The 15,734-nt window shown below is 42.9% G+C and overlaps 1 long non-coding RNA gene across 2 annotated transcripts; it reads right to left on the bottom strand.

Moving 5' to 3' along the window:
- Positions 1–3,639: 3,639 nt before the first annotated feature.
- On the bottom strand, positions 3,640–6,969 carry LOC309860704. 2 transcript variants are annotated; one of them, XR_014309543.1, is made up of 4 exons: positions 6,809–6,969; positions 6,344–6,711; positions 5,053–5,327; positions 3,640–4,512 (listed from the first exon to the last, which is right to left on the bottom strand). It is a non-coding gene; the product is annotated as an uncharacterized lncRNA (long non-coding RNA). The 2 variants fall into 2 exon arrangements; XR_014309544.1 differs by having other exon boundaries at positions 6,428–6,711.
- Positions 6,970–15,734: the final 8,765 nt, after the last annotated feature.

Genomic DNA, 15,734 nt, shown 5'->3' with positions numbered 1-15,734 from the left:
ATGTGTTGGGAGTCAGAAGTTGAACCGAGGAGGCTCTCCCGAACTCTGCTGACCTCTCCTTGCCACCATCTTCCCCCACTTTGCCGTGGGCCCCGGGGGCTGAGAGCTATTTCTGTGCTTGGACTTCTTTCCCCTCCCCAAACTCTTTGTGGCATTCAGGAAAGCACAGCAGCTACATGGGGCTGGGTATTTGAACAAAGAGTTTAGGAAATGTCTTTAAACATCTGAATTTGCAACATCTTTCCTAGGCTGGGTCACTTTGTTTCAAGTTGTCATAACCCTTTCACTAGAGCGTGTGTGTGTGTGTGTGTGTGTGTGTGTGTGTGTGTGGTTAAAGAAGGTTGGTGTCAATGAGCTTGGGCTTTATTGGGTAGGAACTGAGGAGATAGTGGTAAGTTCTCAGGCAAGAGTGGCATGATGAGTGTTTTTGAGAGATCATTATGAAAGCAGGGTGAAGAGGGATTTGAAGAAGTCTACATTGGAAGCAAGTGTTGTCTCATGCAGTGATTCAGATAAGGGACGGAGCATAAACTAAGGCATGGGTGCGTGGTAGAGTCCCCGGGAGCTTTCATAATATCCGTGTTCAAACCCCACCTCACACGAACTCAACCACAGTCTCTGGAAGCAGGACCCAGACACTGGCCCAGTTTTATTAATACTGTCTTGGTGATTCCAGTCTGAGGTCAAGGCTATGAATCATTGACCTAAGACAAGACGATGGGGAAGGTTCATAGCAGATAGATAGATGCTGAGGAAGTAGAACCACAGGTTCTGGCAATCATTTCAGTGAAAGACTGACAGGAAGGACAAGTATGGAGGGTGGGTTTGGTGTTCTTGCTTAATTGGGCATTCCTATTGCTGCTCAATAAGCGTTATGCATTTTTAAAGAATTAGAGCATGCTGATTTATACTAATACCAAAATTATATTAAATGTGATTTAATCTTTTATTCAGAAGGCATTTGGGATTTTCCAGTAGCCGTGTGGCACTGTTCTGTACATAACTGAGCTTCCGTTCAGCACTACACTAGATGTCCCCGTAGAAGGAAGGGTTGGAGCAAATCACTGCCATCTCCATTGTCCCATGGTGCACCTCCTGACCTGTTAGGAAACCTTCAGGGACCCACCCATGTTTATGTAGTAAATTCCACATTCCTTGCCTGGAAATCAAGACATGATGCTTCCACCCACCCCTTAAATAAATAAACCCATTGCTCAAACTATTTTCTGTGGTTTTACAATATTTTACAATAAATTAGTATCTGTATTGGGTGTGTGATATGCATCAGCCACTGAGGCATTTATTTTATTTTATTCATTTTATTCTATTCTATTTATTTTTTAAAAAGATTTTATTTATTTATTTGACAGAGAGGGAGAGTTCACAAGTAGGCAGAGAGCCAGGCAGAGAGAGAGGGGGGAAGCTGGCTCTCTGCCAAGAGAGCCCAATGTGGGGCTTGATCCCAGGACCCCGAGATCATGACCCAAGCCGAAGGCAGAGGCTTAACCCACTGAGCCACATAGGCACCCATATTTTATTTTATTTTTAACATATAATGTATTATTTGCTTCAGGGGTACAGGTCTGAATCATCAGTCTTACACAATTCACAGCACTCACCACAGCACATACCCTCTCCAGTGTCCATCACCCCTCCACCCCACCCCTCCCACCTCCCTCCCCTCCAGTAATCCTCAGTTTGTTTCCTGAGATTAAGAGTCTCTTATGGTTTGTCTCCCTCCCTGGTCCCATGTTGTTTCATTTTTTCCCTCCCTACCCCCCCAACCCCCTGCCCTGCCTCTCAAATTCCTCATATCAGAGAGATCATATAATTGTCTTTCTCTGATTGACTTATTTTGCTCAGCGTAATATCCTCTAGTTCCATCCACATCATTGCAAATGACAAGAATTCATTTCTTTTGATGGCTGCATAGTAGTCCATTGTATATCTGTACCACATCTTCTTTATTTATTCATCTGTTGATGGACATCTAGGTTCTTTTCATAGTTTGGCTATTGTGGACATTGCTGCTATAAACATTCAGGCACACGTGCCCCTTCGGATCACTACATTTGTATCTTTAGGGTAAATACCCAGTAGTGCGATTGCTGGGTTGTAGGGTAGCTCTATTTTCAACTTTTGAGGAACCTCCATGCTGTTTTCCAGAGTGGCTGCACCAGCTTGCATTCCCACCGACAGTGTAGGAGGGTTCCCCTTTCTCCACATCCTCACCAACACCCATCATTTCCTGACTGGTTAATTTTGGCCATTCTGACTGGTGTGAAGGTTTTATTTATTTATTTGAGAGAGAGACAAAGAGAGCACACACACAAGCGAGGGTGGGGCAGAAGGAGAGGGAGAAGCATCCTTGCTGCTGAGCAGGATCCCGTTGAGAGGCTTGATCCCAGGACGCTTGGAATCATGACCTGAGCCAGACAGACGCTCAGCTGACGGAGACAGCCAGGCACCCCCAGGCACTATCTGAGGCATTTAAAACTATATTCTTCCTAATTCTTGTAACAGCATGATATGGTTGGCTTTATCATCTTACTTGTGACAACACTTAGGCTCATTCATGTTTTGCAGCCCCTCTAAATTCACCTAGTTAATAAATAGCAGAACTGGGATTTGAACCCAGGACTATAGCTCACATTATTCCTATCACACCACATTATCTATCCCGTTTGCTATGAGTGTTTCAGCTTCTGCTGTTTTATACATGCTGTTACTTCTTTATGATGTGGCCTTCCTCCAGGGGTGTGTAAATGTTTCATAACTGGCTTTCTCACTGCAGTTCTGCTGTATTGGTTGACATATTTTTTTTTACATAAAAGGTATTTTTAAAAAAAGATTTTATTTATTTATTTGACAGACAGCGATCACAAGTAGGCAGAGAGGCAGGCAGAGAGAGGGAGGAAAGCAGGCTCCCTGCTGAGCAAAAAGCCCGATGTGGGGCTCGATCCCAGGACCCTGGAATCATGACCTGAGCTGAAGGCAGCGGCTTAACCCACTGAGCCACCCAGGTGCCCCCATAAATAGGTATTTTAGAATGTTTTGATCATCAATGGTGTGAGGGACTTTGCTGAATCACATAACAATTTTCAAATGCTGGAAGATTTCTTCAAGTCTTTGGTGCCATTCACAATGCAACAAATACTGACATAATTTTTTGTTTTTAAGATTTATTTTTAAGTAATCTCTACACCCAAGGTGGGGCTCAAACTCACAACCCCAAGATCTAGAGTCTCTTGCTCTTCTGACTGAGCCAGCCAGGCACCACCGCCCCCACAACATGGTATCTTTAAAAGTTGAATCTGTGTTATTAAGATTTTTCCATTACTTTCTTAGTCTAAACAACCAACAAAGCAATAAATCAAGCCCTGATTCTTTTTTTTTTTTTCAAGCCCTGATTCTTAGCATTTGCAGATTTCTGCTATGTAAATGCTCCCAGCATGAAAGAAATTTGGAAGAGCTATGCAGTAGCTACATTATATTATATTAAAAAATATATATTATGTATATAGTATATAGTAATGCTGTGTATGATTACATAGCATATCCACCATATAGATACCATAGATGTTAATATCCTGAGCAGCATAAATTACAGTAAAATGCAGTAAAGTAATGAGGAAGCAGTGAGTTCTGAGTGTTTATTTAGATAATGTTCAATTATGTATTGATACTATATTATCCATTATAGTACTAAATAATATAAATATACATTTATAAGGTATAATTTATTTAATTTTAAGATTTTTATAATTTAATTTTTAGTCATGGTTGCGTTTAATGGCTATCTGACGGTATTCCTGAAAAAGGTAACCAGCAGCTCTCACGAGACCGTGTAAGCTGGCTCCCACAAACCCCTGCTCTTCTTCTTCCTCTCCACTGACCCAGACTCAACCCAGTCTGCAAGCTCTGGCCAAAACCCCAGCTTGCTACAAAACCCTCCAAGCACCCCATTGGGTTTTCCTTCCTGTAAATCCTTCTGTCCTTTTAGTGGATACCAGTCCTTAACACCTATCTGATGGGATTGTTTAATTCCATCTTTTATTTTTAGTAGGTCTGTTTCATCAACAATCTGGTCAGCTCTTCGAGGGCGGGGAGCTTGCTTAGTACCTTTGTACTTTCGGACTACTTTGCATCATCTTCGCACGTGAAGTACTTGATGTTACACTGTTGGTTTTTGGATCCATTAGCCAGATGCAGTAGTACCATTCGTCCCCGTCTGCAGAGGAGCACAAAAATACCAGCCTGGTTCCAGGCAAATGGGAGCTGATTGTGTTTGCAGAGCTCACACACCACCGACTTCGGGGTCGGGGGGGCAGCAAAACTCACTTAGTGTGATCTTGGCACACACTGTTCACATCTTCAGACTCTCTTTCTTTGAAAAGCTCAGCCTTGGCCCTCCGAGGCCCTGGCAGCCCGCATCCAAGCATCATTACTGTATGGCATTACTTGCCTCCCGTGAGTTACCTCCTCCTTTTCTTATGCGGGAGTTCTATCTACCTGTTGAATTTTGAATGAAAACCCAATGAACAGAAGCTCTGCACTGAATTCTGTATTTTGTTCCTTGCTGGGCTTCCATGAATATAAAACACCAACACAAAGGGGAGAGTCAGCAGGTAGAGATCAACACCATCCATATTTAATGGGAAGGGAGCCTGACCTCATAGATGGGAAAAACCATGTTAGAAGAAGGCAAAGTTCAGTAACTTGCCCATGCTTACTGAGTGAGTGCTGACAAAAAAAAAAAAAAAAAGGAATATATGTCTTATAACAAATTTTCCTGATTTGTAGTACCATCATTTTAATTCCTAAGGAGAAAAATAATGCATACAAGTAAGGGATTAATTAGTGATTGGTAATCAGGAGATTTCCTTCTCCTACCATGGGGTACAAAAGCAGGGACAGCTCTGTGTGATTGGGCTGGCCTTGTGCCCACTTTAAGGGAAGACAGTGGAACACTCACAGTCCCTACCCCCTACCAGAAAATCAAGGATTGCAAGGCAGAGATGCATAGAGCCAGAAGCACAGCAGTCTCCTTACCTGTCACCGGGTATGTGGCTCCTGATGGTGGGGTCCACGGTGGCTCTTGGCAAGGCTTTCCCAGTGAAGGTATGCCTCAGCAGTTTCTTCCCTGGTCCTCAGTGGTTTTCAACTTCTTTCTGAGGCAGCTTTTCTGGTGGCAACATGACCAGTAGCAGTAGCTTCCATTATAGCACCTGTAGCTCCCCGTCAGGGTTCCTGGGATCTCCGATATGTCTCCAGACTCTCCAGTAGCTGCCATGTCTCTCTGCGGCTGGCAGACATCACGGCTTTTTCTGCATCAGATGTACAAATCAATACATGTTTACAATACCTACATCAACAGATATAAAACATGGAGTCTCACAGGGTGTCTGGGTGGCTCAGTTGATTAAGGGCCCAACTCTTGGTTTTGGCTCAGGTCATGATCTTGGGGTGTTGAGATCAAGCCCTGTGTTCTCTCTGATCAGCGCAGAGTCTGCTTGAGATTCTCTCTCTCCCTCTTCCTCCCCATCCCCCATCAAAGAAATAAATACATAAACATTTAAACAAAAACATGGAGTCTCACCATTGTCCCCTGTTCCTATTTACACATATTCCTTTTGCACTGGACATACAAACATCAGTGAATATCTATCCAGAAAGATCTAGGAAGGTCCCAACCTACACTCAGTGGGACCATGGGTTGAATTCTTATTCTTACTACTGCTGCTTCCTCATTTAAATAGTTTTCCATTTATTCAGTCATTCAACCTCCCACTCAATATTTATTGAGTACCTATTATGTTCTGGGGACGACACCCTAGAGAATTAGACCTAATGTTCCTATTCAGGGTGCTCACTAAGTCTAATAATAATTGTTATTATAACAACAACAATAAAAAATACTCATAAAATGCTTAGTATGTGCCATTCCTCAATATCATCAGGTAAATACTCTCATTCTTCCCTACTTTCAAGTGAGAAACCAGGGCCTGGAAAGATACTGCTGCCCATGTTTGCACAGCAAGTCAAGTAAATGGGCAGTCTCTGTTTCATGTCCCAGCCCCTCAGGGGTGGGGCAGAGTGTATAATTGTACATCAGGTGTGATTCAGCCCTAACCAGGTGGTCATAGAGTCTTACCCCCACCTCATTCTAAGATTTTCCAGAGGGAACACTATTTAAAAAAGAAAAAAAATAATTGTTTTTAAGAGGAACTAACAGGGAAGCAGTAACCATAAAATGAGAAAGTAGCCTTCTAAAATGGGAAAAGCATTCGGCTTTAGGATTCACATAACCTTCCCACATGTCTCTAGCCCTTCTGAACTCAACCTTATTTCTGGAGAAAGGGTCTTTACAGTGTTGATTTAGAAAGAGTCAGAAAGGTCTGTGATTGCTAAGAAGCTGTCAGGAAACCTTCTCAGGGGAGAAGAAATCAGGTGCGCGCAGAGCCCATCTCCTTGTAGCTGGGGGAAGGCTTTCTGCGGACCCGGAGGGGAGTCCCCAACTCCAGGGTATCAGCAAAGTCGCACCCTCCCCGATGTATGCTGCTTCAGTGGGGCAGCTCTTTGAATGGGAAGCGATGCCAGATCTCCTAGCGCCAGTCTCACAGGAACGTAAATCAGATAACCAACAGTCCGAGAGGATTCAACAATACACACTGTGGCGAGAGTCATGTGGTACCACAGCCGTCATGGGTTCTGTCCATGTAGAGAAGAAAGGAAAAAGTCAGTACAGTACAATACTCCCCCCGTGCCCCCTTTTGATCACAAGCTCAAAAGACGTCCTTAGACTGACCTGTGCAGCCAGTTGGCTTGCTGTCCTGTAGCGATGACAGCCCGTAGTGGGTTCCTGTGTTTTGGGTGATCATCTGCTTTGGTGATCAGCTGAGAACACTTGCTCTGAGAGCTGAACCCTCCTGGTGGTATTTTTCCACGCCTGACTGGGGCATGACAGAAGTTTTTCCTGTCCGCAAGAACAGAAGATGATGCCAAAAGGAAAGAGCTTAATGAGCTCTTGGCAGTGATTCTATATTATTTCTAGAAGAAAGGGCTTAAGTTCTAGTGTGGTTTTTCAAAGCAAAATTCTTTGTGGCCATACTTTTCCTAACTATGGGGAAACTGTGACAGTAAATCTCTAAGTAATACAGGACATTTGATGAAAATCTTTTGTTTGAGGCTAAGAGATTTGGGGGGGCTTTGCCAATTATTTTTTTTTTAACCTTCATTTCTTTGATTATTCTCTTTCCCTTTTCTCTCTTCTTTTTCTGGGACTTCCATAGTGTATCTGCTGATATGATTGATGGTGTCCAGTAGGTTTCTTAGATTTTTTTTTTCATTTTTCTTCATTCTCTTTCTTTTATTTTCTCAGACTGTGTAATTTCAATTGACCTACCTTTAAGTAGTCAAGTTTCAATTCCAGTTATTGTACTTTTCAGCTCCATAATTTCTGTTTTGTTCCTTTTAATAATTTCTCTCTTTATTAATATTCTCCTTTTGGTCAGACACTGTCCTCACGATATCCTTTAGCTTTTTGAACACATGTAAAACAGCTGACTCATAATCTTTTCCTAGTAACTCCAGTGTCCGGGCTACCTCAGAGATGGTTTCTATTGAGTGTCCCTCCCCTTCCCCCAGGTATAGACCATATTTTCTTGATTCCTTCCATATCTCACAATGTTTAGATGAAAAGTAGACAGGTTGAGCATTGTAATGTGTGACTTTGGAAACAAGATTCTCCAACTTCCCCAGGGTCTGTTGTTTCTGCTTGCTTTTAATGTTTGTTTTTTAGGGGCTTTTCTGAGCCAGAGTTTAAGTCTATATTTTTGTCATTTTTGACCTTTGAAGTTTCTGTTCTGTTAGCCTCCTGGTCAGACAATGAATGGACACAGGTTTCCTTCAGTGTTCGGAAATCACATATCTCTGAGTTTTTGCCCGGGACTCTGTGTGTGTTGGGGTGAACCTTCAGTCCTCAGCCATGCAGTTTGTAACCCTGCTTTAGTCTTCACTTCCTGTGTGTGCAGAGTCTGGATCAGCCAGGGGGGAGGATGAAAGGTCTTCTCAGGTCTTTCCTGAACACATGTAGTCCTGTTTTTGAGGCTGTGGCTTTCCAGGTTATCGGAATACATTGGAAATTTTCCAAGCTCTTATGCCCCAAGGGTAATATTTCCCAGCATTTCCTCCATGCTTTTTATTTTTCAAAATTTTATCAAAGTTTTTTATTTAAGTAATCTCCACCTCCAACATGGGGTTCCAACTCATGACCCCAAGATCAAGAGTCACAGCTTTTCTGACTCAACCAGCCAGTCGCTCCCCCCACCCCGCCATGCTTTTTAATCTATTGTCTGTTCCAATTGTAAATTGTAAATGTTTTTACAACATTATAAATGTTTTTGACAAATGCACTTTGGGTAATGGTTATAGTAGTGGGTGTGTTCCAGTTAGGGGAGATAAAACAGGCCTCTTTGGGGGCACCTGGTGGCTCAGTCAGTTAAGGATCTGACTTCAGCTCACGTCATGATCTCAGGGTCCTGGGATCGATTACCATATCGGCCTCCCCATCAGTGGGGAGTCTGCTTCTCCCTCTCCCTCACCATTCCCCTACCCCTGCTTGAGCGCCCCCCCCCTCAAATAAATAAAATCGTCAAAAAAGAGAACAAAAACATGCTCTTTGAGCAAGGCTTCCATGGAAGCGTTAGATAGATCACCAAGGACAATTCTTTGCAAATGAGAATGGTTCTGCTCTCTCTGGAACCTCATAGATACTGGGACTGCGGGCTGTTACTTTCAAGGCAACTGTTAAGCTGAGGGCAGGCAAGGGGACTAGAGTAAATTAAGATGCCCCAGAGCTCACTGTTCTTACTGAGATTCAGCCCTTTTTGTTGATTGAGTGCCCCCCAAATTGTAGCCATCTATTGGGTTCATTTCCAGAGTTCCAGAAAAAGTGGATTCTGACAGTTCTTTGCCAGTGTTTTATTTGCTCTCACGGAGGAGTGCACTCCTGCCATTTCTTACTCTGACATTTTCACTGGCACCGCCTTGCTGGTTTTTCTCTCAGGGTTGTTGGACCTTGTTGTTGTGTTCTGAGAAGTTCTTTCTTTCTTTCTTTCTTTTTTTTTTTTTAAGGTTTTATAAACATATCATGTATTATCAGCCCCAGGGGTACAGGTCTGTGAATCGCCAGGTTTACATACTTCATGGCACTCACCATAGCACATTCCCTCTCCAGTGTCCATAACCCAACCGCCCTCTCCCGACCCCCCTCCCCAAGTTCTTTCTTAAAGATACTAATATTTTGTGATCTTAGCAATAAATAGTTTTGCCTAGTTCACCTTTTGGTAGTTGACTATGTTCATGGTGTTTTGACCTCTACAAAAGTTTTTGGTTATTATGTTATCAAATTTATTAACCTTTTCTATGGATTTGAGCCATACTGAGAAAAATTGCCCTTCTCTCTAATTCTGGAGCTATTTACATATATTTTCTTAAGGTACTTATATAGGTTTATGTTTTATCTGTAAATCTCTAATCAATTTGGATTTTATCATGATGTGTATTATGAAAAATGGGTCTAATTTTCTCTTTTTCATATAGCCGGCCCCTCACACTGTTAGCATGACTCTTTCCTCTCTGACTTGAGATGCTTCCTTTACTGCATATGAAATTTCCATGTGCAGTTAGGCCTAGGTCTGGATTTTCTATTCTGTTCCATTGGTTTCTCTAGTCATGTGTTAGTTTTTACTAACTTATAGAGGCTTTATTTTATATAAGCTAGTTCCCTGTCTTCACATTGTTTTTCTTTTTTTAGGTTTTCTCCCCCTGGCATTATTGTTTATTCTTCTTCCAAATGAACTTTGTAGTACACTTACTTTGTGCCAGACAAAAATGCTAGTGATATTTTATATTGGAATTTTATTCAGTTTATATATTGCCTTCACGATAACTGATATGCCAAAACATGCTCTATTTCTGTACTTTTTCAAGGCGACTTTTGGGACACGAAGGAATCCTTTGCACTTCCCCCCATAAAGATTTTGGGCATTTCTTATTAAGTTGGCACCTCTGTATTGATATCATAAATGGGGTATTCTCTCTCATTCTAAGGTTCTTCTTTGTATATATAAAGCCCACTAACTTTGGGACATTGATTTTATAATCCGCTGTTTTGTTCTTCTATAAAATAGCTTTTCCATGGGTTCTTTTGGGTTTTCCAAATATAAAATAATACCAGCTGCTGGGATATTATGTTTGGGTGGCTTTAGTAAGGACTGGGAAAGCTCCCTTGTGAGAGAGTTCTGGACATCACTATTTATTTATAAGACCTAGACGCCAAGGTAACCTCTCATATACTTCAGCATTTCTTAGGGTATTACTATGATTTTAGGCCTAAACTAGCCTCCACCAGAGAAGTTGAAAAGTTTCCTTATCGGGATCCTTTTTGTCTACAAATACACCTGTATAAACACAACATGGACACACACAATCTGTTTGGCTCTTGAGAAATAAACATGTGTGCAGAGCTAAAGATGCTCTACCCCACGAGGTTACCAGGTAAATCAGGGCCCTACTGTTGACAGTGACCAGCAGCCCCTCACTGTGGTTCGCCAAAACGGAGATAACAATTCTGACCTTGAGCTGAAGCTCTTTACTTTCTCGGGGCGATTTTGTGCTTCACATTCTTTTTTACTCTAACGTTACTCATCCAGTGCCATGTGGGGGCAGTGGCAATCCCATTCCCATTTCCCAGAAAACAGGGCTTCCTGGGCTAGTCAGCTGGCTAAGGGAGGAGCACGGATTAGAACTCCGCTTTTCTCTCTTACTGTCTGTTCTTTCCAACATGCTCAAATACCTGCAAACCCTTTTGTTGCTATTAAAGCCCATTTCTTTCTTACCTTCCCTCCGAGGAGTCCGGACAGCATCCCCTATTATAATTTCTCTTCATATGTATGAATCCTGTGATTTTGCTCCCTTCCAGCTTCCCCTTCGGCAGGTTAAATCGCCCCGATTCCATTCCTCATAGAGTTTATCTCCCACCTCTTTTGTCAGTTTTAACAAAGAGGTTGTGACTCTTGGGTCCCTGCTCAACTGAGCTCTTCCTCATTATTTTGTAACCTTTATACCTCCTTCCAGGGAGAGTTAAATAAAGCCTGTGGGTTTTTGATACGAATGTCTGGCAGGCTCGTGCTCACACAGGAAGGTTTCCAGCCAGGCTCGCTGATGAAAGCCTCGCTCCGGTGACGGAGGCTCATTCATGGCAGATGAAAGGCAGAGCTCCTCTGCTCATTCCAAAACCCACAGATGGGGACGGTGCCCACATGAAGGTCCAAATTCCAGCGCAAGTCCCGTTCCGGCAGGAGGAGACAGGCTGTAATGAGAATATCGAGAAACTAGAAACCACCGGCTAATTACTTCAGGTGAATAATTCATTTTTTGGAAAGACACTGTTCTTCCAGCCTGTTAATCATGTGTAAAAATTATCCTTGACCTAGAATTCCATTATTGCACCTGAGCCAGCCTGAAAATTAGAGAAATTAAGTAGCATAACATATAAGTAGTAAAAAGGAGAATAAATCTTGAGAGTTAACGGCTGCGCGATGTTCTGTATGTTAAAGCGTGAAGCGTGTCAAACGTGCTTGGGTGGCATTTTAAATATGGCACCAGAATCTCCTTCTCTTTTGGCATCCCCAGTTTCCCTTCCTAGCTCTTTCTCTCTGCACCCACAAAGAAGGTGCCAGATTTGGATGATAGGAGGGCATGGCACCCATCAGCCAGGTGAATTGCTTTCTTTCTTTCTAGGAACGAGAAGTGGCTATCGCAGTCCTTCAGAGAGCACTGGTTTTGGAGTCAGAGAAACGTGCTCAGGCCTTACCTGAGCACCTCCTAAATCAGGCTCAACACCTTTATTTTGCGGAAGAAAGAACTGAGGTCCAGACAGAGCAAGGGACTTGCTTGGCTCCCCATCTCCACGACTGGAGCCCAGTGCCCTCTCTGTTGAGTTCATGGCTTCTCCGGCTCAGTGTTCGCATAATATTTGTCAGTGGCTATATTCTGCTTGCGGCTTGGCTCAAGACGTTCCCCTAAAGGTAATTACATCTTTTAGATTGAATACCTGTATGGAGTTGTTAAGATTGCATTTTCAAAAATGGGGGTAGCGGTGTGTTTTCATAGAACTAAAGCCATCTGCAGATGAGGCTTATTTTCGCAGAAGATTTAAGAATCAAGTCACAGAAACCAGATCATTAAAAAAATGTAAAGATTAGTTTGATTATCATACAATTCCAAGTATTTAAATCCTATTTTGAGATCATTATTTAGTTACGGTAAATTTTTTTTTTTTGCTTCCATTTTCCATTCTTTATCTTATTTAAAATGAGTCATTTTATTGTTCTCCAGAATGTGTATTTTTAAATGAGTTAAAATTTTATATCACATTTTCCTTTATAACCTGAAATTTAATTATATTGCATTTAATTCAGTTAAGTGCTCATTTTCAGACTCAATTTATAAGTGTTTTTCAAGTTACTGGAAGGAGAACTTCTTTTTCCTCCTCATTCTTTTTTCCTTTGATTTCCTTCTTTCCTTCCTTCCCCTCTTTCTCCTAAAGTAAATGCTTTAGCATTATCTGCTGCTCCCAGGTTTTTCCAAGGTGTGGCACTTTGCAGCTCGGAGTGGCTGGCGAGGTGCTCCTGTCTGGGGGCTCCTGGTCTGTGGCTCACTTATACATGTGAAGCCCTAGGTAGACTTTTGTGGGGACCTTTTTTTGGGGAATCGTGAAACTGTGTGCAAAGTTCTGTGTTCATGTGCATTTCTCTGGGAAGAGGGTCTGTAGCTTCATCAGATTCTCAGAGGTGTCCTTGACCCCAAAGGTTAAGTGAGTGTCATTGATGAGAAAAGCAATGCCCAAGAAGTGCAAATGAATCCGCCAGGACCACGTAAATGTATAGTGACAGACCAAAGAGTACACTCTAGGTTGTTGGCTTCCAGTACAAGGCTTTTTCTCCTGCATTATGAAAGCAGGCTTAGTTTCAATTTTAGAGGAGTCACTGTACATGTAATCTTTATGTCTTCTTTGTTTTTTTTTTTTTTTTTTTAAGATTTTTATTTGTTTAATAGAAAGAGCACAAACAGGGGAAGTATCAGGCAGAGGGAGAGTGAAAAACAGGCTCCCTGCTGAGCAGGGAGCCTGATGCGGGGCTAGATCCCAGGAACCTGGGATCATGACCTGAGCCCAAGGCAGATGCCCTAACCAACTGAGCCACCCAGTCGCCCCTCTTTATGTCTTCTTAAATCTGTGTGCCGTGGATGGGTAAGGAATTAAACATAAGTGACTAATAAGATCAGAATAATTAAAACCTCTTATTGACCAACCCAAACCAAAATGCTCTCTAAATTTCAAGTGCTCCAATTCCTTTCATATAAAATTTCACCTACTCCCAGTGTGCTGGAATCATATGTGTCTGAAGACAAAGTGAATGGGGCGCGGGGAGAGAGAAAGAGGCAGGTGGGTAGGGTAGGTTACGAGTGTTGGGGGTGTGGACTGGAGGTAAGCCAGGGAAAGAATAGTAAAAACTTCCAAATAAGCAAGTCATTTCTTCTCCCTAACTTGCAATGGATAATGGGGACAGCCTCCCATGGGAGGATCCAGGATTTGTGGAAATTTCCAAAGTGTTAGCTCTGCCATTGCTCTCGGTCAAGTAAGCTTGTCAGAAGAGAAAATTGCAACACCCCAGCAACTGATGATGGAGCCACAGGGACCTGGGACATCCCTACAGGAACCACTGTGTGCCAAGTACCCTCTCGTGAAGTCTGCAGGCACCAGGCAGCCCATAAGTAGAGCTGGAAGAGGACAGTGTTTGCAGAGCACTCAGATCTCTTGTCCCCCAGGCCACCCCACAGATTCCTCATGCTGGTGGGTGCCGTGAGCCCTCCTGTAGGTTGTACAACCTAAGAAAGTTCTTCTCTTCTGGTTTCCACGCTTCCGTTTCACTGTTTCATCTTCATTTTTAGCTTCATGGTCCATATTAATGTAAATTACCGTCTTCACAGGCACAGTTATCAACTCTTCCCCAAATGTGCTGGTAGTGGCCAGCTCATTGATTGTTAATAACCATGAATGGATTTTAATTTCTCTGTGAGCGGAGGTGTGGTCTTCAGTGTGCAGGGAAAGGTGCTTTTTCTCCCCAAGGGTGATAAAGATGATGGTTTAATCTTTTTCTCTCATGCTCTTATATAATGGAATCAAATCATGCCCAGGCAGTTTAATCATACCTCTCATAATGGTGGCTGTAATTCTTTGGGTTCTGTTTTATTAGCCGTATTTAAAAATCTGCAGAAACTCAGATCGCTCAACGGGCCAAACATCTTGATGTCTCTTTCCAGACAACAAAAAAATTTTTTTTAATAAAATAAAGGCAAGGAAGGAAGACAAAGTTAATTGAGTGTCTGATGGAGGCTATTTGGGCAAGGCCGTGTTACCGCCCGCTGCTTGAGAGGGGGTGGGGGTTCCAAAGGCAGAGAGCCGCAGAGGGGATGCTGTACCCGAGCCCGGGTCACTGACTGCACACCCTTTAGTGTGCTAGTGAGACGTCGGGGTGGTTCTAGGGAAGGTGTTGAGGTTGGGTCTGCTCTGGGGGTTTCAAGTCTGGCTTTTTTCCTCCTTTGCTCCTGAGACTGCTTGTACCGGAGGGTTATTGGGACCTTCATGGTTGATGTGTTGGGGAGGGAGGTTTGACTCTGCTGGGACCCTCAGACACCCTTTCCTTGGGCATTTGGGAGCACAGGTAATGCAGTTGCATTCCTCCACCGAATTGGCCATCTTTTCTTTGGGCTTTCAGGGGCAGGCAGTGATTTTTGGCAAGACTAAGGTCTCAGCAGCAAACAAAGGCATCTCTTTGAATTGTCTGCAATTTAGCACCATTTACTAAGCCTCTGGCTATGGGGACAACCATATGGTGTCATGTTCTGGAGCATCCAGCATTTGGTGGCAGCCTCCTATTCTCCGGGGGTGGGGGTGGGCATAGGGATGAGTTTTTAATACAACAAGACCATGATTTTGCCTGTGGGAACGACCATCTGCCAGCATCCGTTTCCTGGGGGGAAGGAGGGAACAGGACGGCACATGACAGGCAAGCGTAAGCACTTGTGTTTCCTTGGCTGGTGGACTTAGGATCTGAGTTTGAAAGTTAGGTATCACCCTGTGAACTTCCCAACATATGGATGGCCACTGTGATATATGAGTAAAGCGAAGCACCTGATGTCAGAAACATCTTTGAGTGACTTCCAGAGATTGTTTTTGGCAGAAGCTTCTTTGATGGATTTCCAGAGATTTTTTGCATCATTGACATCAAAATTAGATGGAAGGGAATCTTGAACAGCTTGGCAGCAAGAGTGTGTGTGTGTGTGTGTGTGTGTGTGTGTGTGTGTGTGTGTGTATGTGTGTGTGTGTGTGTGTGTGTGTGTGTTTAGAACCTTGGATCTTGATATTGAAAGGATACCCTATAACCTTTCAGGGGCTGTGTTTGGAGGAAAGCCAATAAATACTTAAAGAGACTTATGGTTTATTTCTTACTAAAATAATCACAAATATCCTGTATAATATGAGCATTTACTCCCCCAACCCAAACTACGCAACCTGGTAAGAGAATCTGGGAGGGATTGACAGTAATCATAAAGCAGATGGGTTTTGACTAGGAAAAACTCCTCAAGCTTTAGAGTTGTTTCCAAAG

Source organism: Mustela nivalis (assembly GCF_964662115.1).
Source record: "Mustela nivalis genome assembly, chromosome: 3".
Taxonomy (NCBI): domain Eukaryota; kingdom Metazoa; phylum Chordata; class Mammalia; order Carnivora; family Mustelidae; genus Mustela; species Mustela nivalis.
The sequence above is the reverse complement of the archived record's forward strand: the minus strand, read 5'-3'. Positions and strand labels throughout refer to the sequence as shown.